Source organism: Protopterus annectens, chromosome 4.part0, assembly GCF_019279795.1.
Source record: "Protopterus annectens isolate FY-2018-M chromosome 4.part0, PAN1.0, whole genome shotgun sequence".
NCBI classification, from domain to species: Eukaryota; Metazoa; Chordata; order Ceratodontiformes; family Protopteridae; genus Protopterus; species Protopterus annectens.
In genome coordinates, this window is record NC_056733.1 from 1,958,953,777 (window position 1) to 1,958,976,742 (window position 22,966).

Genomic DNA, 22,966 nt, shown 5'->3' on the forward strand with positions numbered 1-22,966 from the left:
AGTTAACTTAGTATATTTTAGTTTCTATTATTAAAACATACACTTGCACAGGTATACAGTTTATATACATTTCTGTTATTTTCCAGTAGGGTACACTGTGGTTACATTGTTGAAACTCAGTACATAACATACAGTTCTCTTACATTTGTAAGACAAGCATATTAATCATATTAATATTCAAAAATGACATATGATTATTTACAAAATTCCAGATAGCTGGCCTGGCAGTGTCACAGTGTGCATGTGGGCATGGGTGTATACTAACATGTTTAACTAAGCCACTTAATTTATATATACTTTATGTACATAATTTCAAGTGATCTTTTTTTTTTTTTGGTTATTCTATCTGGTGAATGTGGTTGTATTTGATAAGCTTTATCTATGTGCAGTGAGTGTTGTGCTGAGTGGTCATGGCTTGAAAATCATTTATATACATCACTTTACTTTCTTTTAATAGGTTTTACTTGTGTGGTGTTCGTTCATTACTTGGTCTCTTATTCAAAGAATTAAATATGCTATTGACTGTTTTTTTTTTACAGTACTTGCTTCTTTTGTGTCCCTTTTCCTCACCTATGGTTAGTTAAATTGTTTTAAAATGTTTTTATTCACATACCTCAAGCTGTTTTTCAACTTATAACAGTCTATTTTCCATGTTCAAGCTGCCTGTGCTGCACAAATTGCTTTTTGAACTTTAACTTTCATTTACAAGAAATTAACTTTTTGAATGCTAAAACAAGAAGCAGAAACACAAAACTAGACTATAATTAATCCAGTTAATTTTAAAACATATCCATATAGTTGTTATGTTCATTATCCTTTAAAAGGTGGAATGCTGAAAAGAAAAAAAGGAAAAAAGAATGCAGTGGGAAGAATAAAAAGAAGATATCTGCAGACATAAAGATACCTGGTACTAATCACTGTTTAGTGAGATATTGTGGTCATCCTAATTATAGTTTAATGAAAGTTGTATCCTTTATATAAGTACAGTATAAATATAATAAACTCATGCAGGAGATCATCACAGTGTAGAGGAACATGTCATTTGTAGTGATGAAAATGCTTGTATAAAACAATATTACTGGTTTTACTATGTCATGAAAGAAGCTGAAAAACCTAATATAACTTTAATAATAATGAATTAGACAATTACTGCTATGCAGAATACTTCTGATGAAAAAAGAAATATCTATTGCATTAATGAAATTTCCACTACAGTTTCTCTGGTTCTGTAACATACTACCTAATATATTGTACACAAATATCTACACACTGTCAGACTGGATTTTTGATTATTCAGTCTAAACATTTCAGGACTTCGAATTGTTTTAAAAGGTTACTTTCCTTAACTGATCCATTATTCTCACTGACATATATATTGTTTTATATCCACATTTCATTTATGCAAGTACAAACCATTAACTTCTTATAGGTTCATAGGTTAATAGGTGTGTACTAGGCTAATAGCCCTGGAGCCTTTACATCCTAACCCATAGAAGTGCCCTAGCATCGTGCTGCCTGATGTTAGTTCCCAGTGTCTCTATCAAGTAGAGGCACTGGAGTGACCCCCGAGGTGAACTTTCTATTTCCCATCCACTCATCAAGATTTCTCTTGAAGATGGCCAGTGAGGTGCTCTGCTTGACATGCATGGAAAGTCTATTCCAGAGGATGGGAAATCTCTGGGTTATGAACCTGTCCCTCCAGCATGTTCTGTTGATTGTGGTAATGAGGATGAGGTCTCTTGAGCATGTGGTGCAGAGGAATTGGTATTTCTTTAGATGTAGCATTTCTAACAGAGCTGGGTCAGACATGGCTTTGTAAGTCAAGCAGAGATCACCTTTTAGTAGACAATATGAGACAGAGAATAGCTGGAGTTTTTTTGAATCTGTCCATTTAGGAAATGAGTTTAAGGCCTAGGATCCTCTTCATGAGGTACTTTTGTAGCCTTTCCAGCTGTTGCATGTGTCTAGTGAGGTACATGCCAAAAGGGGCATTGTACTCGATTATTGGCCTAATGAGGGAAGAGTAGAGAGAGATGATGACCTTTTTTTTCCTGGATGCAAAACCCTTGGTAATGGGATGTGCCACACAGAAGGACCTTCTGATCACAGTGGCAATGTGGTGGTTGAAGGAGAGGTTGCTGTCAACCTGTGTCCCTAGATCTCTTTTAACTCCTTCAGTGTTCAGTGGGCTCCCATTGATGTGGTAATTAGTGGGAACTGAGATTTTCCCGAAGGGGATGACGACACATTTTTTGGCATTAAGCTTAAGACCATGGTTTTGACACCAGTCATTGGTCTCAGTGAGGCCTTTCTGGAGGATGTCTACATCATTTGGGAAGTTAATAATGTCTCCCAGCTTGCAGTCTTCTGCAAACTTAGTCAGCCATAGTCCCTCCGTGTTGACCTGAACTTCTGAGAAGTAAATGCCAAACAGGACAGATTCCTGTGGTACTCCACTCGTGACTGGTTGGCAGTCTGACTTGAGTCCACTACTTTCACACTGTGGGTTCTATCTGTGAGCCAATTTGCAATCCAACTAGTGATATATGGGTTGATGCCCAGTTTGATAAGTTTATCAATACTTCCTGAGTGGGGAATGGTATCAAAGGCCTTGGCCAGATCATGGTAGGCTGTATGAACTGCCTTCCCCTCATCCACAGCTCTGGTGATTGACTCAAAGAAGTCAAACAGATTGAGCAGGCATGATCTACTTTCACAAAAAACAAATTGAGTGGGATCTAGGGTTTGGAGATTCCCTGTATCCTTGTTAATTAGGTCCATAATGATGTGCTCCATAGCCTTACCTATCAGAGTCATCAGGCTAATGGAGCGATAATTCCCAGGGTCTGTAGTCAATCCCCCTTTATGGAGAGGGATGACGTTAGCAGTACGTCATTTGGTAGGGACAAAGCCTGAGGTGTGACTGTGATTGAACAGGGCACACAGATGTGGTGCCAGTTCACTTTGTAGTTCATGTAGAACACATCTAGGGATATTGTCAGGTCCAATGGAAGCTGTATTATTGGCCTTGGACAATGCAGCTTTAACCTATGCTGCAGTAATGCTGGGTGCTTGGCATTCCTCCAGTATTGTGACTGGTCCTTTGGGGGGAGAGAGAAGTAAAGCTGGCACTGAATCTGTCAGCCAGTATGTTGGCAATATATGTTGGCTCAGTATAGGAGGTACCACTGTGCAGTAACTCAGAGAAACCTGAGTATTGACATGGAGATTATTGATATAACTATAGAAGGCTTGGTGGTTATTTTTAGTGTCTGCCACAATTCTGCTCTCATAGCTGCCATTTGAGGTTTTGATGAGGGATCTCAACTTTTTGTTGAGGCTAATAAGGGAGTTTTTTCAGTCTTGGGACTTCACCTTTTTCTGCATCAGTTTCTTCCTTCTATTGTAGAGTTTATTAATGCCAGGGGACCACCAGATTGGCTTCCTTTTTTTGAAAGAGAGCGTCTTCGTTCTGTTGGGTATGGCTATTTTCATGCATTTATGTACATGTTCGTACAGTGTGCTGGTGTATGATTCGGCAGTCATGCATCTATTTTCCATTGATATGGGTGCCGTGAAGTTAGCCACCTCTGTTTTTAATATGCAAAGGTTAGCTTTGGAGAAGTTTTTCATGGTGTTTACCTTTGTGGGGGGGGTGGGGGGTGAGATTTGTATTTCCATGGTGATTAGTTTGTGTTTGGATCTAACCAGGGAGGAATTGAGTATTTCTGTAAAGTAAAGGTTGCCCATGTTAGTGATAACCAGATCAAGGATGTTGCTTCATCTAGTGAGGGTAAGAATGAGCTGGTCCAAGGCATTGAAATTGATGAATTCCAGGAAGTGGTGGGCCAGTGTATTGGCGTATGAGTAGTTTTCCTAGATGATGGAGGGGTAGTTGAAGTCCCTTAGTATGAGAGTGTTGAAGTCACCTAGTATGAGTGTTTCCAGGGTGCTTAGGAACATGGAGTGATAGTCTTGGGACATGGTTGAGGACATATAGCAGGCTACGACCTGAATAACTGTCTTACCCAATGTTAGTTGTACCTGAAGTAACTCAGATGCATTATGCTGGGCTACTGGTCTGGAGGTGTACATATACTTTATGAATTTGGAGCTTTGGTCCATGTCTGGGGCTGAAAGGTGTGGAATGAGTTATAGCCTTATAGTGTAGGGGTGCTTTCTGCTGCTTTAAACTAGGTCTCCATTACAGCACAAATGTCGATGTTCTCCATTTTGAGGAGTGCTTTGAGCAAGTGCATCTTGAGATTTAGACTTCTAGCATTTAGCAGCATGGTCCTCAGATTGCATTTATTTATAGCTGCTACAATGGTAATTTAGTCTTTGGAACATCGCCTAAAAAAGCCACTATATGGTTGGCAAGAGCCTTAGCCAGTATCCAGAAACCGAGGGGTGACAGATGCAGGTCATCTCTGGCAAAGCATCGAGGTCTGTCAATCATGTCATCCCCAGGAAACAGATACTGGATCCCCTTAGAATCACACCAGAAACTTAGCCAATTGTTAAAGTCAAAAAATGTCCTGCTTGTACTGCTGTATCATTCTGGGCGATGGTGGGATGCTGCTCAGGGCTAGGGCTTACCTGCCTGTGCCACATAATCCAAGAACTCCTCCATGTCTCTTTTCATGGAGTCCAGGGAGGAGCATTTCAGGTCATTCACACCCACATGGACAAAGACAGTCATACTTGTATTTGTTGTGGAGTGAACTGAGTGCATGTATTATGTGTCGGATTCTGGCACCTGATAGACAGCTGACTGTTACCTTCTCCTTATTCAGACTAGTGAGTTGCTTTACTAGCTTTGTCTTACATTTCTGACATTTTCTAACTTTTTCATTGTATAAGAACTATCTGGTATTTTCCACCTGTGATCCCTCTGAATACAGGTTCTTCACAAGAATAGATAGTTTCATTAAATAAGATCTAATAAGTAAAATAACTGATCTGCTTCTTGCAACAGACAGTGGCACACCTAAAGGTTTAATCTCATAAAAAATATAACAAATAGACCATAGGTGATCCACCGATAATGGAAGACCTGAGATATAATATATAGAGGTAGTTAAGTATCAAGACTGTTGGTGGAATACAGAATACTTACAAATGCATAGCATGAATGAAGCTGATAGTATAGTAAACATAGAGAATGATATGTACCATACATAACATCTGCCAGCATATTAAACTATTGTTATAGAGAGCTATTAATCATCTGAAAGTTGGTAAGATACAGATTAAGCATCTGTATTTAAGTAAATGATGCTACTTTGCAATTCTACATACAGAAGGACATCCACATACAAAAACACACTAACTTTTAAATACATATTTACACAAACCACACTCTTCTATTCAAAAGTAAGGGATCTACAGATGTATTCACACAAGGTACAATCAACTGCCTACAAAAACTAAATAACCCCATAACCTTTTGGTATTACTTCAGTATATAGTTTTCCCAATGCTTTCCTTGAAATGCAGTTGTGAAATCTAACACCTGATCTGATGCCCAAAAGAGTTGTGCAATGCAAAAAAAAAAAAAAAAACAGTAAGGTAAAATACAGGGAACATTAATTACTAAAATGCAAATTAAAACAAGCACGCAGGGAGCTAGCATATCTTATATGGAATAACATGTGGTTCACAACTCTACACATTGGTTTCTATAAAATTGTTTTTATATAAAGCGATTTTTATAGACATTTGGCTGGAAACTATTAACAGTAATATTATAAACGTGCTCTCTCTATATAGATATTAATTTGCAAATAACAGCATTTATATACATTACTGTACTTATACTTTAATATAAGTTGTTGTCTTCTGTGCTGTATGAAACAGTTTAGAGAAGAAGATGCTTAAAACACCTCAATTTGCTCAACATCTGTTGCCTTAATTAGTCAGAGTTACTTCAATAACTACTGGAAAATAATATTAATGAGCAGATTTAACTCTTCAAAATGTTCTGCATTTGTTAGTGAAATATGTAATTTTATTTCTTACTAAACTGACTTTTAAATCACTTCAAGCATTTTTCATCTCCCATTGGTATGATGAATACAAAAACTTGAGATCTGCACATTTCGGAATATGGCAATGAGAAGTACTATAAGCAAATTTCTAAGTACATGATACTTAAAATATAATAATAAAACAATGTTTCCTATACAGAAGTTAGATAGTAAATGTATATTCCAAGTACTAGATGTATTGATAATAACATACACACATTCATAATACAAACATTCACTAAAAATACTCATTTGTATATTTGCTCTCATACACAGATACACAGGGCATGTTCACTCTCTTAACTGTTAAAATACATATCAAGCATCTACTGATGCATGCACGCCCATGTAAATATGTTACGCATATATAAGCACATAAAATATACAAAAATATGTAATTTTAAATTGTAGCACTTTTTAATTATACTTCCATATTCTGTTACTTTCACCTTTTCACCCATGCTATTAAATGAGTTTTATGTTATCTTAATATGTATTGGTGTTATGATGTCTATAGTTTAATGTGTTATAGGTGTTTTCACCTTTATTTATTTCCCCATGTAAATGCTTAAATACTAGCCCCAGGATTTAATAAACTCTGTGTAGGCACCATTTAGAGCCTACACTGAATGTATCCATGTAAATGGCCACAGCTCCCCCTTTTCAGTGTGCTATGCATATTAATGATGGCACACTAGTGAGTGAGAGCCAAGGAACATGGATATTGAATCAGTGTATTTTTTTTTAAGTTTTATTATTATTATTATTTAATTTTTTTTTATAAAAAAATGCATGCTCGCAAGGTGTGGCATGGAGCACAACAATGCCAGGATTGCTCACATGTAAACAGCCTGGCACCTGCCAGACATCTAAAATAGAAACTGAATGTAATTAATAAGCAAAATGGTATTTTATGTGTTTTATTTTTTTTTTTTATTTGGAGTTTGTGAGGCGTGGCATGGCGCACAACGAAGCCAAATGGGTCCCAAACATATACGTGGCAAACACTTGCCAAACATGTAAAAATAGAAACTGGATGTAATTAATTAATTATTTATGGGTGTGTTTAAGTGTGTTTGCATGGCACAACATGGTGTTCAGCACTGCTAACAGGTAGCTCAGTGGTATATGTGAAGGTATACCAGATTTCTCAATATCCACAATGCTCAAGGATAGAGTTATGGCTGTATGTGTAGTAGGTCCAGGATTAGAATATACGGAAGTCAGAAGTTGTATTTTTGTTGCACATCTTATGGGCAAACTTTTAAAATATGTCTCTGTTGTGCTCTGCTAAGCACTGCTCATTCATGCTAAGCACTGCATAAACATGCTAACGGCTGCCAATGTTTGCACAGTGCTCAGCTTCTCTAAAACCATGATTGTGCAAGTTTGCATGCTAGTCAGCTCTGCTTAGCTGGTTTTGGCACTGCTAAACAATGCAGCGCTTTTTTGAATGTTATTCAATGACATGAAAGGGTGGGAAAACAGCCAATATAAAGTGGACTAGGTGAGAAGTTTGCAGAAACCATTAAAGTCTATCATCTGTCAATATGGCTGGTGGTGTTGGAGAAGATGTGCACTTTTGGATGCAGTGGTGGGGCATTCTGGAGTCCAGGGTCATGGTTGGGCTCCTTGTGAAAAAACATGATGATAGACTGCTGCAGGATGCTTTTCAGGGCTTAGAGTATAGGGCAGTGGCCTGGGACCGGCTGGCCAGAGAACTCACCAGTGTTACTGGTATCCCTCTCACAGGTGAGCAGTGCCATCACCACCATGATGACCTGAAAAGACAAAAGAGTGGAACCTTGGAGACCTGGGTCCAAGAAGTGAGGGCAGGGAATGCCCACAAGTATGTAAGTACTTATTCCTTTATTTTACCAATATGTAATCTGACTATCTGCAAATCTGGTATGCATAATGGTGTGCTTCTCTCCCAACAGTTGCAGCTGAAGGGCCTCACAATGTTGAGTCTCATGCCAGGAACCTGGCCAGGCTGCACAATGAGAATGGTGAAGATGGATCTCTTATGCCAACTGTAGTGCAATAAGCAAGGAAGAGTAAAGCATTAACTGCAATAAAGTATATACAATAAAGTCTGTACTGCAATAAAGCTGGAATTAAAGCTGTAGTGCAAACAAGTTGGAATTAGAGCTGTAGAGCAATAAATGAATAATAGCAACTGTAGTTTAATAAAAATAAGAAACAATGCCAATAACTGCAAGGAAAATCATGTACATCAGAAATGTCTTCTCATAACCGTTGCAGTAGAGCTGTATGCATTGAGTCTGTAAGGTAAGGTTGCTGCTGTAAAGTATGACACTGTAATAGCTGTAGAATGGAAATCTAATGGCTGCAAATGGTATTACTTAACTCATAGTACTGTTCAAGGCTTTCTCTAGCCAATACCAGTCACATAATGCTCTATCTTCCACAGATATCAGGTAATAAAGGTATATGGGTGAGGTAGCCCATTCCACAGCCAGACAATGTGTGTGTGGACTTCACAGTATTGCAAGCCAATAATAGTAATATGTGTTCACATGTATTGTTGAAAGTGAAATAAATCTGTAGTAATATATGCAGTATGGTTCTATACCATGCATGAATGTTCTATTGGCACTGCAGTCTAGTAACACACTGCAACAGTACTAAAATGCTATTGGAAAGTCCTGTAACTTGCATTGCACAATTCAGAGTATGTTTCTAGGTGGTCTCCAGGCAAGTATCAGTTACGCTGTAGACAGCAGTGTCTCAGTAGCTCAGTCTATTAAGTTCCTTGTATGCTGTACATTTTGCCACACACAGTCCTGGGTTCGAATCCAGTGCTACATTATCAGTATCAGTCAGGTAGTGCTCACAATGTCTGTCTCCACAAGAACACAAAAATGTGTTGGGTGAGTTAGCCCACATTATGTGCAGATATTGCGTTTAGGCCTCACAGAATGTTACACTCAATAGCAAGAATGTGTGCATCAGAATTGTTGATTCAAAAATCAAACTGTGCAATCTCAGTATGGTTGTATTGTTTGCTTGTCCCTTCTAAGCTGATGCAGTCAATTAATAAAGTATTTGCAGATGAGCTGTCCTCTGCAATCACAGGTAATGGGTTATACTCCCATGCCTGCCAACTAAGCCATGACATCTGTCTAGTTTAATTACTGTACACAAACATGCCTCTCAAGTGTCACAATTTTTTCATAATGTAATTAGAACTGACTAATCTATCAAATGTTTACCAGCTACAGGAATACCTAGAATGCAATGTATTACCAAGTCTGTTTTTCAGGACACCCTGGTAGTTATATAAGTCTACATAATGTGAAACCGTTCTGAGTAGTCCTGTACCTGCATTTGTTAGTGCTTGTCCCTTATTGTCTCATGCTATCAGCTTGAGAGGTATGTACGTGCTACAACAGCTGTAGTAGAATTGTAGTTACTGTAATCACAACTGTCAGTACACACCTATAGAAGTATGTATGGCCAGTGTTGTCAGGGATATTAACTGCAGTCGCACTAATGGAATGTTTTTCTTTCTCTCCCCACCCCTTGTCTTAATTTATTCATTATTGCAATGTATTATTATGATAAAACAACGAGAAGCATAAGAGCAAACCACAGTTATATAAGGGAGTTCTCATAAGCAAGAAACTCAGCTTCAAAGCAGGAAGTCCAAAAGAGCAGCAAACGGAATGTAGATAAAAATCAATTTATTCTTAGAACAAAGTGGCTAGCACTTTCACCCAAGCGGGCTTCTTCAGACCAAATACATCTTACTTAAAAGGCACTGAAATATATACACCTGCTAAGTGAATGATGCTGACATCACATCCTGTCCAATAAAAACTTATAAAACAACTATAAATTCATATAAAACATATTACCTAGTTCAATAGGTCATCTACAACTTATCAAATATAAATCAAATAAAAATCATTTATAATAATATGTTATAAAAATACAAAAATTTATAAAGATACCATTTCTTACTACATTATATTGATCAATGCCCTTAATGACACTCATCATGTGCTATAATAGTGTCATATAAGGTTCATCATAAAAATAGATAATATCATGTATATTATAAAAATAAGTATAGATATCTAATAATCAATGTCCTGTTTTTGAGTACAGGTCTAATAGATATCTTGTCATTTAAGCCTGGTTTATGATCAACCCCGAAGCCTAATGATCCCTTTTAATTCACATCTGTCAGTGAAATTCCTGATATCTCCACATCTCAGGCTAGGTGTATTAGCCTGTAACACTGAGAATCTAAAGCTGTGATGCTCATCGGTATCAAGGACATGTTTGGAAAGAGCATTCTTAATGGATTTAATATGTATGTTATAGACGTGTTCTCTTATTCTTTCTCTTAATCATCTATCCGTCTTACCAACATAAAATGCAGTGCACGCTATGCACCTAGCTAAATATACAACATGTTCTGATTGACAGCTTGCTCTAACCTTAAATTGGTAGCACTTAGAAGTAACAGGGTGTATAAAGTTAGTGTCACTGTCTAAAAAACTACAGAAATTACAACTGTTACATGGTATGGTGCCACCTTGTGAATAATCCCTAACATTACTTTTTGTGTCCTTGGGATAGCACAGTAATCTACGTAAATTCATCCTATTCCTTAATAAAAATTGTGGTTTCTCACCTACAACTGCCTTAAGACTAGGGTCCACTGTAAGTACTCCTCAGTTCTTATAAAAAATGTCTCTGATATTGTTAATGTCCTATGTGTTAAAAAGGGACATCTTAACCTCTGAATTCCTTGATGGTCTACCTTCGTTCATAAATTCCATATGACTATCTATTCCATTTCTGTCAGCAAAGTAAGGGCAGGTAATATCTCTCCTTAATAAGTGAACCCCTTCAAAACATGTTTGTACTTCTTCCATTTTATAAGCTCTATCTACTAATCTATCCCTCAGGTTAGATAACTCACATTCAAACCCTTCATTAGTTGGATTGAGTCGTGATGCACGCATAGCTTGACCTCTAATGATGTTCTTAAAAACAAAGGTAGGATGCATGCTGTCTCTAAGTAACAGTGTATTCTTGTGGCATGCTTTTCTATGAACACTGGTATTGAGTAACCCGTTATCTAACCTCTCAATGTATACGTCCAGGAATGATATTATAGATTCAGATATCTCTGTAGTAAATTTAAGATAGTCTGTAAATAAATTAATTTCATCAGAAAAATATTGTAACTCTGTATCATTACCTGTCCATAAGAGGAAGAGGTCATTCACAAAACGGGTGTAAAAAATCACATGCCTCTTAAAGATGACTAAAGGAAAAAGCTTCTCCTTCTACCAAATTGCCATAACAAGATTCGCATAGCTATTGGCACAAGAAGTGCCCGGGGTTACGCCATCTTTTTGAATATAGGCTACATTGTTAAAAAAAATGTTATTTTCTAATATAACTTCTAACAATGAGCATAATAAATCAATATGATATGTACTGAAATTGGTGTTATCTTTTAAGCACCTAAGTATACTTTCTACTCCCTCACTGTTCGGTATGACAGCGAAGAGTGATTGTACATCAAGTGTAACCATTTTATAATGAAAGTCACTAGGAAATTCAACCATTTTACTATATAATGTTAGTAAAAACTGTTTAGTATCTTTTAGAATATACGGATACTTATCTACCATGGGTCTTAATGAATTTTCAAGGTACAATGATAACGGTTCTGCCAACCAACCCCTAGAAGTGACTATGGGCCTCATAGGGGACTGTGTAGGGTTATTATGGACCTTCGGTAGTCCTTGGATGATGGGCAATAGAGGATTTTCAATATTCAAAAATTGAAAAAACTCTAGATTAATAATGTTACTTCTAGATAAATCTTCCAAAATATGTAAGATTCTCCTTACACGTAGATGTATTTCATCCATGGAAATAATGGAATAGAACCTATCATCACTCAGCATACATGTCATGCTATCATAGTAGTTGATCTTATCCATTACCACTACTGGTCCACCCTTGTCCGCAGGTCTTACCACAATTGTCTCATCATTTCTTAGTCTATTAAGGGCTGTTCTTAAATTGCTGGTTAAATTACCATACCATTTCTTCTATTTTCAATATTCAGTTTATGTAGGTCTTCCTCAACCATCTTAACAAAGGCGTCGAGTAAGGGATGTAAACTAGGTATATAACAACTAGGTCTCCTAAAAATCAGGCCTTCTCCACCTGTAGATAAATTACCAAAATCTAATTTCAGTTGCACATTGCGACTGAATAATTTGACATCAGTGACCATGTCTGCCAAGTTACTTTTAACAGAAGGTATAAATGACAAACCTTTATTTAACACTTCTATTTCATCTGAAGGCAAATTTCTACTGGAAATGTTCCAGACTAACTTATGGGCACCTACTCCCACATTTTCTTGATGGTTGGTACGACATGCTCTTCCCCTGAATCCTTGCGTTTCTGCCTCCCTATGCTCATAGATCTGGTCCTCCCTTCTTTGCGGAAATCACTGATAGGGAAAGGGATCTAGTCAACAGACACAATGGGTTTATCATCAGTGGGAACTTTCCTTCTAACTGAGGGGGCTGGATAAACTATATCTCTGTAATCCTTTGAAGTAGCTGTCTCAGCTGAGACATTCTGCACTATATTATTAGCGACTAAATCATCCTGTCTAGTTACATCTGAGCTTAAAACATCATCTACTAAGTGTATAGTTTCAACATTGTCATTAACTAATGGTATATTCACATGAGATGCAGTATTCTCAGTAACATTTTGTGCAGTAACATTTTCATGAGACTATTCACATTCACAGTCGATGGTAAGTTATTCATATTTAAAACTGGATTCATATTCCTATTCCTATTGTACACATAACGAACATTACTATTATTAATGTCCTGTCTTCCTTGTCCATTAGGCCTATGAAAATCAGTCCTCGGCCAAGTGAAGACATGGCCGTTTTTAAAGTCATTAGTGTCCCTCTGTATTTTGCCGCGTTTCTGCTCAAGCAGTCTTTTTTCAAATAGGAACACATTATCCAATAACCTATCCATCAGGTGTTTCACAATGGTTATCGGATACTTAGAAATAATCAGTTGTTGCTGTTCATTAATTTTATTACGTAAACTCTCCTCTTCGGGCATACAAATTTCATTTAATAAAGTCATGTAATGGAGACTCACCTCAATATTGAGTTGCTGCCATTTGTATAGCAACTCAGGGTACAAAGTGCCTGTCGTAGGCTTTTTCAGGATTCTTAAACCCCTCGGTATAATTTTTCTATGGCTACAGACCTCAAAGTGCTGGCACTGTGTCTGTAATTTTTTAAGTTTCAAAAAATCAACTTCAAGTTGTTCTATCAAGTCAGTAAGTCCTTCCAGGTCTGTTGTAGGCATCGTGTCCTCTGTTTCTCTTTGCGTCGCTATGTACTTCATTACTGGGTTGTCTTCACCGGAAACACAGTCTGTTATTTGATTTATATTTCACAAGTTGTAGATGACTTATTGAAATAGGTAATATTTTTTACATGAATTTATAGTTCTTTTATAAGTTTTTATTGGAAAGGATGTGATGCCAGCATGATTCACTTAGCAGGTATATATATTTCAGTGCCTTTTAAGTAAGATGTATTTGGTCTGAAGAAGCCCACTTGGGTGAAAGCGCTAACCACTTTGTTCTAAGAATAAATTGATTTTCATCTACATTCTGTTTTGCTTAGGGTTACAACCTGTCCTTCTTTGCGAGGGACAGTCCCACTCTGGGCAGTAGTTTCCTGCGAAAAAATTAAAAAATGGCAAATGTCCTGAGATTTTATGACAAAATATATTTCTTACATTTTCTTTAATAGTTGCATAAAACAGTTATTTTGTATCTGAATCACATAAATATTATATGAAATAGTATAAACAACTCAAATGCTACAAAAATAAGCTTTTGTTTTGGCAAAAAAGTGAAGTTTTGTCCTTTGCACTGGCCATGGGTATACTTTGTCCTGCAAAACCTCACATTTCTACAAAAAATGTCCCACTTTGGGCATTTGAAAAAGTGGCAACCCTAGTTTTGCTGCTCTTTTTGATTTCCCGTTTTGCAGCTGAATTTCTAGCTTATGAGAACTGCCTTACATAGCTGTGGTTTGCTCTTGTGCTTCTCGTTGTTTTATCATACTTTTTACTTCTGCTTAAGGGGCATTTGTTCCCTGGTAACACTCATTTTTGTTTTATAATGTATTATTATGATTTAATATTAACATATTTTGTCTAACTATATTTTGGAAGATGTGGTTGATTATTTATATTTTTTATTATGATTTAATATTAGCATATTTTGTTATACTAACTATATTTTGGAAAATGTGGTTGATTATTGTTATGTTTTATTATGATTCAATATTAACATATTTTGTTATACTAACTATATTTTGAAAAATGTAGTTGATCATTGTTATGTGTTGTTATGATTCAATACTAACATATTTTGTTAAACAAACTGCTTTTTTGCTGTATGGTTTTCTTCATACTGGCATGCTGTTACCATACTGACTGTTACGTTATATTATGTCGTGTTGCACATAATATACATTAATATGTATTTGGATTAATAAATATGATGTTCCATTCTGTTAATACTGACAATGGTTTGGCTGTTACTAAACATCACATATTGCTTTACCTCATGTCCCACAGGACATCAATGTAGGCTGGTTTTGGCTGATACCCCTACCTTGCCTCAACCGGCCCTGGCACCAGGTCCCAGCATGTCTTGGACCCAGATTGGTGGTGCTCGCTCTACTGTCCCTGCACTACCTGTTGTGTCAGGTAGTACCGCCCCAAAGGACAGGGTCCAGTCCCACTCTGAGAGTGGTGGCAAAGGGAGAGTTGTCACCTGTGATGCGCTACTGGTCCTGTTGCACAGGATAGTACTCCTTGGCTATGACCAATGCCTGCGCTGGATTGAGGGCAGGCTCACCAACCTGGAAGGGCAGGATCACCCTGGTACCCAGCCTCCAGCACAGCCATCCTCGGAGCAGTAAAGGAGCAGTGCCGACAGTCCCATGGGTGGGCACATGAGTCATGCTGTTGCTGTCTGGAGGCACATGGGACTCAGATTCAACAACACCCTCCATGTCTAAGGTGTTCACCCACCTCATGTGTCTCACACACTGCCCCTGTCTGCTGTCTTGTCTGTCTTGTCTGTTTGCAAATGCATCTTCACCTACCCAACTTACCTCTCCACATGTATCTATTTCCCATTCCCAACATTCCACTCTCACCTCTCACCTAGAAAAAAAAAAAAAAAAAAAAAAAAAAAGAGCACTTCTTCCAAAAAAAAAAAAAAAGATTATCCCATACATACCACATGTAATTTGGTTTAATTGGCTTGACAATACAGATATGTTGTCCTTAACCCTCTCTCTGGGATTTGATAATCCAGATTCATGTACAAATCTGTCAAAGTGTACAGTTGTTGCTTTACAAGAAATGGATAACTGTGGTTCTTTCCTACATCCTTCTTGCACATCCCTCCCTGGCTTTCAATATGATTTTCACCCTGCTTGCCACCATTTCACAACTTTCATATCTTCCCTTTTTTCTTTTCTTTATATTGCTTTAGTGCGGCTCTGCACAGTGTGCCATGTTGCGCAGCTTCACTTAGCTCAGCTAAATGGAGCTATAATGATTATATGTGCTTTTAACATTGTAAGTCACATGTACAAAATAAACACCTCTGCCATGTTCTAAACCCAAGCTCATCACACCTGCAGCATACTGAATTAACCCACCAAGCCATGCAACTCTTAATTAAAACACATGGTTAAAACAAAGCATAGTAATTGCCAGTTACAGTCATTAGGTATGTTTCAGCAGAGCTGTGTGCTACGCCGTGCCGCACAGCACAAACTGGAATAAAAAGTAATAGAAAACATGGGAGTCTACCTTGGATTGTGGTGCACTAGTACTCCACTAGACAGCCAAACACATGATAATGGATGTAACTGAGGCCTGTGATAGGAAGCAAATGTGCCCTTTTATCAGCAATATGTAGAAAGTCACCTGCTAAGGCATTCATGGCAAAATACATGTTCAACTGAGACTCTGGTGCAGAAATGCATCCATATAAAGCTGTGCACATACTGATGGATGTAGAAAATGTTTGTCACAACCTGTATGTGTGCACATATATCTTGCAAGTACACTTGCTGTAGCAGTGACTCAGTAGCTCAGTCTATTAAATGACTTGCATGCAGTACATTTTATCACACACAGGCTTAGGTTCAAATCCAGTGTTGTGCTGCATTTCAATTACATTATTGTGAAGACAGCAATTAATGGATCTCAAATAAACTCTTTATCCACACAAAGCATTGCAAATTAAATAACTGCTTGTCAGTGCATCTAGTCACAGGCCTGCAGGTAGGGACACACTTCACATATCCGTATAGCAGTACAATATGTCGCTTAGTACACTGTTATTGATGGTGTTGCCTAACATATGTACCTTAAACAAATGCCTTAATTGGAATGTAAAGAGTACAGTCACCCTAGCAGTGTCTCAACAACAAGGCTGATACAGCTGACACAGATGCACCTACAGCTTCTTGTCCTCCAAAGTCTTCACACTCTATGTCTTCTACCTGCAACAGCAGCTGCAGTCTGTGGTACATACAGTGCTATATAATGGTTTCTGCTACAGACCTACCCTCTGTTACGATGTAGTCTCTTCACCCCAGTAGTGTCAATCTCAGCAGCTAAGAAAGGGGCCCAGGTCTAAAGGAAGACCTTACATATTGCACAGGGGTTGCATGTCATTGGTTAATGATAGTGCATTTCAACGGCTTTGGCTGCAATTAGAATTTCAGAACCACAGATTGATTTAGAGCTAATCACCTGCTGATGAGGAGCATGTTTAAAAGGCAGGCAGCTGGCTATGGGGAACCATTCTGTATGAGACCTTACTCACATAGAACACACCTTTGCAAAACATTACCAGACACATAGTTTAATGGAAGAGTACTGCACTCTAGCAGGTATGCAACTGTTTTCTGTATATAACAGGATTTAGATAGGAGGATAGAGGTATGGGGAATAAGGTTTACTGCAGTAAGCTGGTCATAGAACTGTGGTAATGACATGTCAGTGATACCCTGCTGAATTACGCATACAGGGGATGTACAATACTCCAAGCATTGTCATTTGTCATTGTGGCATACTGCTGTTGTTTGTCCCTTCAGAGTGGTTGTAATAGTACACTGCTATTTGTCTGGCACTGGTCTTATGACATATTATTGGGTGGTTCGTCTTAGCAGACACACCACTGTAGACTGCAGTGTTGGTGTATGATCATACAGCAGTATTTCTCATGACTATCACTACTGATACTATCTCAATGTGATTCACACATGTTGTATGTTGTCACGTTGTGGGGTATGACATGTGTGGGCAAGCAGTGGATAGTACCTGCCATTTTGCCCTTGCTGTATCTGTACATAGTGGATGCGCATGTATTTGATCCTGTAATGTGCTCCCCTTGTGTTGTCTTTCAGGAATTATGTACCACAGAAGACAACCACCTTTCCCGGATGCAGAGAATGAGATAATTTTGAAAGAACTAAGGCAGTATCATGACATCCTGCTATTCAGAGGAGAGATACTAGGGAACAGTGGGCCACATTGTGGTCATCCCTTGTCTGTGACATTAATGCCACTGGCCAGCAGAGCAGGACATATGAGAAGTTTTGACACTGGGCAACCAATATTATTAATGCTGCACATTGATGGGCAAGGGATGTAGCCAGGGATCATGCTGTCACCAGTGGAGGGCCTGGAGTGAACAACAACTCTCAGCCACTGAAGAATTCCTGGCATATCCAGGCACACAAGACAGCTCCCAGGCACCCATCATACCATACATGGTGAAGGTGGGTGCCACAGTTTCCACAGCTGAGCAGCATGGAGGTATGCTTACTGTGATCAGTATTGTACTACTTTATCAGTCAGTGTCTCATGCTGTAGATACTTATATGTGGGGGTCAGGTTTTTGTTCCTTTGGGGGTGTAATCACAGGTATACACTCATATGCAGATTGGGACCAATACAACAAGTAACACAGTAGATAATGTAAATGTGAGATATATGGATGTATTACCTTGTTGTGCTGCAACATGCAGTGGTACTGACTTTGCCCCTCCCTCAACTTTTCACAGGTCTATCAGGTATTGGCCAAGGACGTGGTCCTGCCCCTGGTAAGTATGAGAATTGTTTTGTTAAGGAACAATTACAGTCTAGTATGGTTAAGGGCCAGAATAATGTCCTATGTACACGCAGTTATGTGTGTAAACAGCATAGGATGTTATTATATGCCAGTCTGGATGAGGTAGCTAAGCTTTCAAGAAGGGGTAGTCACAGGACTGTAGTGGGGAAAACTTTGGCAGCTACAGGTAAGAGCAGATAGGCTCCTGGTTAAAATGACGCAAGGACGCTAAAATGCCTTTTAAAATACAACAGCTTGAAGGCAAATACATTAGGCAGTGAAATGTGTCATATGATTGTGAATAGACCTGTACTGTACTGGAATGTATGTGTTGTTTTTCAATAATAGTGTCATACTGAGTAAGTAAAAGGTAAATATTACTGGTCATATATGAATTGATTTACTTCAAGTGATGGCTATAAAGGTCCAGAGTTCAATTTGAATTGTATGCCAAGGTAGTGATTTGTGGAGGTAGGCATAGAAGGAAGATGTTTGAACACTAATCCAGTTGTGGGTCTTCATTGTTATGAATCTTGGATGTTTTCATATGCAATACTGCAGGTATTAATGTACTGTTTTTTTTTATTGCAGGTGACCATGGGGGTTGGAATCTGTCCCCTGGCACAGGTGGGAGTGTTGGGGGCTGAATCTCTTCCAGAGGTAGACATCAGTCTTCTGCCCCCATTGTCAGCACATAGTCTCTATGCCCCCACACAAACCATCTCTAGGGGCCAAAGATAGTGGACAGTCAAAGGGTGGGGACATTGAACAGAAAAGTGTGACAACTATGGCTCCATTGAGTGTAGGCACTGGCCATAGCCAGACAGCTGTTAAGGACCCATAAAGGTGGATTGACAGGGGTGCTTGTAGGAGGCCTGCTGTCTGTCCACCACCTGTTGCAAGTGTCACATCACGGGTCACCCTACACATGTTTTGGTCCATCATGGAGGCACAGACATGTTCTGAATGGAACAGCAGGCATATGCTTAAGGTTATGGATATCACACAGTCTGACATCTGTGACAGCCTCTACCGCACTGGGGACACCCTGGATCAGTTGGCTGATGCAGTGGACAGATGGTGGGCTGAGACTGTGTCAGTCTTGGACCGCATATTGTCTGTGCTGAAATATGTGGCTGGAGTTGAGCATCAGACCCGTGAACGCAGGTCAGCAACACCATCTGCTGAGAGTCCATGGGGCTGTGCACACTCATGTTCCAGTAGTGGCAGTAGTAGTACATCCAACACTACAGTGGGGAGTGTGCTGTCCACACCGCAATGTGGCAAGCCATGGGCTCATGGTCTTGGGTGGTCCTGTGAGGGGCACAGTCCCGGCAGACAACAGTCACCATCAGGTACTAGCACTGCTTCTGACCTTGGGCATGGAGGTGCCAGTGCAACTCCTGGTGGAGCCAGTTCTCATGCTCAGGGCCAGAGACAATTAACTGTCAATCCTACCATGTACGGTCCACAGCTGTCCAACATACCCATGTGTAGGGTTAGCACTCATTTTGACTGTGTACATGCACAAACTCAAAACCACTGTCAAATGCATGTCAACTACAGACACACACAGCACCTGTCTGTGGTCCATCTTACATTCTCCACCCCTGACTCACACATATGCTGCCTACTGTGTGGGCCAGCCTAGGCCTCCTGCATCCCCAAACAGCATTCTGTGCAAGTGATGATACATGTGCTACATTCCTATCATCCGTGACATCAAAGCAGGGAAATGAAGGTATGTGTCTGAGTGACTATACTACTTAACATGTATGTATGTAATGCAGTGCTTGTTCACCATCCCATTTACAGTGGTTAACAAGAAATACTTTATGCTGGCATTTGTCACATGTACCCCACATACATTTGTGTACCTTATGTAGTCATTATGTTGTATGTTGTTGAATTGGCTGTATAGTTACACAATGACAGGTGTGTGTCATGGGCCTATTTATGTCTCTGTTATAGGAGTCTGCTGGGATAACCTATGGATACACAGCAGAGATAATGCAGCACAGGATGGCATGTCAGCACAGTGGACATATGTCATCAGCAAGATACACCACTATAACTGCATAGATGATAGGTTCATATGTGTAAAACAGGCTAACAAGGACAATGTTGACATTCAGCATACTTATTCATCCCTCATCTGTGAGAAGGTCTGCTACCCTTCATATGTGCCACTAGGGTTTTGCTTGAGATGATGCATTTACATATATTCTGTGCCAGTACAAAAATTGCCTGGCAACTGCTATTATTGTTGTGTTCTGCATCCCAGTGTGTAACCTGCACATGATGTGTGTTAGGGTGTACTGCCTGTGTTACATACCTGTCTCACCAGCATATACTATGCATGCCACACTGATGTTGTTGGTGTGTAGCATAGGTGACACATGTGTTAGTCCTGTCATGGATACACAGGAGTTACACAGTGGGAGCTAGCACCTCCTTGTATGGAGTCATTCACATCCCCTACAAAACATTTCAAAGACAGACTACACATGTATAGTCCTGGCTGGACTCATTAGGACATGTTCTCTACAATGTGTAGTGGTCTAGCTTGGAACCTGTATGGCTGCTACAGCTGTACAATATGCCTGTGTAGTCACATGGCAAGGGTGTCACTGCATACAGTGATAGCTGTGATGATTGCCACATTCAGTATACCAGTGCCAGTCTGGGATGTACGTCTCAAACCTCTTGGTATTGGTTGTGCAACAGTGAATGCATCCACATATGTCTGACTAGTGACAGTCGAAGGCTACAGTACTCTCTGTGTTCATTCCATGCATCCCATGGTTCCATAACATGTACAAATCTCTAACAGGCTCACACACACATAGCTACGTTAAGGCTACGCCACTTCCAATCAGTGTGTACAGGACATGCCAAGGCACACACATAGTGTAGGTTGGCTGTATGTAGGTGTGCACACTTACCTATATAATGGCACATACTGCAGATCACAGTATGTGGTGCACAAAACCCACGTCATGTCTGCTAGTACTATCATTTTAGGACATATTATGCTTGATGACATATGCAGGCCTTGTTGTGGTCAGTACTTTGGGAGGCCACACCTGCTTCATACAAAACACTGCAAACTCTTTCATACATCTAGGCTACCAAGGTTATACCATATGAATATATACACAAGCACTAAACGGGCTGGAGTGAGATTATATCCCCTGCCTATCTAGTCTTATACAGTATAGATCACTGTACTTATCACATGCACGATGGCTTACATCTGATATTACACTGTCAACTGGTAGCCTTAAGGTGGATGACATCATCAGGCCTTAAAGAAGAGGGCAGTGTGGCAGCCAGCAGAAAGTTACTGGACCAAAAATGCATAACCATTGTAGGTAGATAGCCCATGAGGGCATGTCCGTTCATTTGCAGGAAGATACACCCACACATACACACACACACACACACACACACACACACACACACACACACACACACACACACACACACACTCTGACACAGTCATGCACAAAGTGGGTGGGAGTGAGATTAGAACCCCTTCCTATCTAATCTTAAATATTATAGATCACGGTACTTATCACATGCACCACAATAAAGTCTGTTGTATGTTCAGTTGCAGGCACAGTACTTGTGCGTTACACAAACTAGGCCTGTGTTGACCAGCATCTGTGGCCTGCAGTGTGATATTGCTTCATACTGTTATCTGCATCTAGCATCCTAGCCATGGGATAACTTTAATTATCTTTGCTATGTGTGTACAGTTACCAGCCTGGCCATATGTGGCTGCTTGCCATTACATAGGCATACCTGTAGACAGGGACAAGTTGCCCTATCTATACATGCATTAACAACATTATACATTACAGCAGCTGCTCACCTGTGACTATGTGATGACATCCAGCAGGCACAGGGGTCTGTGGGTAAATGTAATTTGTACTGTTGCACCCTTAGCTTGGATCCTTTGAGCAACAGTATGGCTCTGTGACAGTGGAGATCTACTCACCATTATTAGGGTATGTCAGACAATACAGACATCCACAGACACATATTTCTGCATATAACAAGAATTTATATATAACTGTAGCTGCATGTGTGTATGATATGTATATGCGTTATGTATATATTTGAGGTGTGTATGCATAATTTAAATATATATATATATATATATATATATATATATATATATATATATATATATATATATAGCTATATATAGCTTTACATATCTATTTGACACTACATAGCAATAGATATACTATGCATGTGAGAGGGAAATAGTGACTGATGGATATGTATATCTATATCTGTCTGTATAGACATTTCTACAAAACAGTTTATTTTGATGAAGGTGCAACAAGATTACGCTCATTTTAACTAAGTGTATGGGCATGTCCAGTGGGACTGTAAGTACTAATTAGGTGAAGCACAATAACCAGCCCCTTGTGGATTTGGTTGGAAGAGGTAAAAATCAACCCAACCGACAGTAAGACAAAGAAAGTTTATTCACAAATCCAGGACTAATAAGGTGAGTCCAGTCCACACCTATCTGTACTCCAGTCTGGGATTTTGTATGTTACAGACATTAACATCCGCCCCTGTTTCTGTAGTACTGCACTTCACTCCAACTGGTCACAGCATTCCCCAGTTGTGTGCTGTACTTAATCTGTGACTGCAGTTGG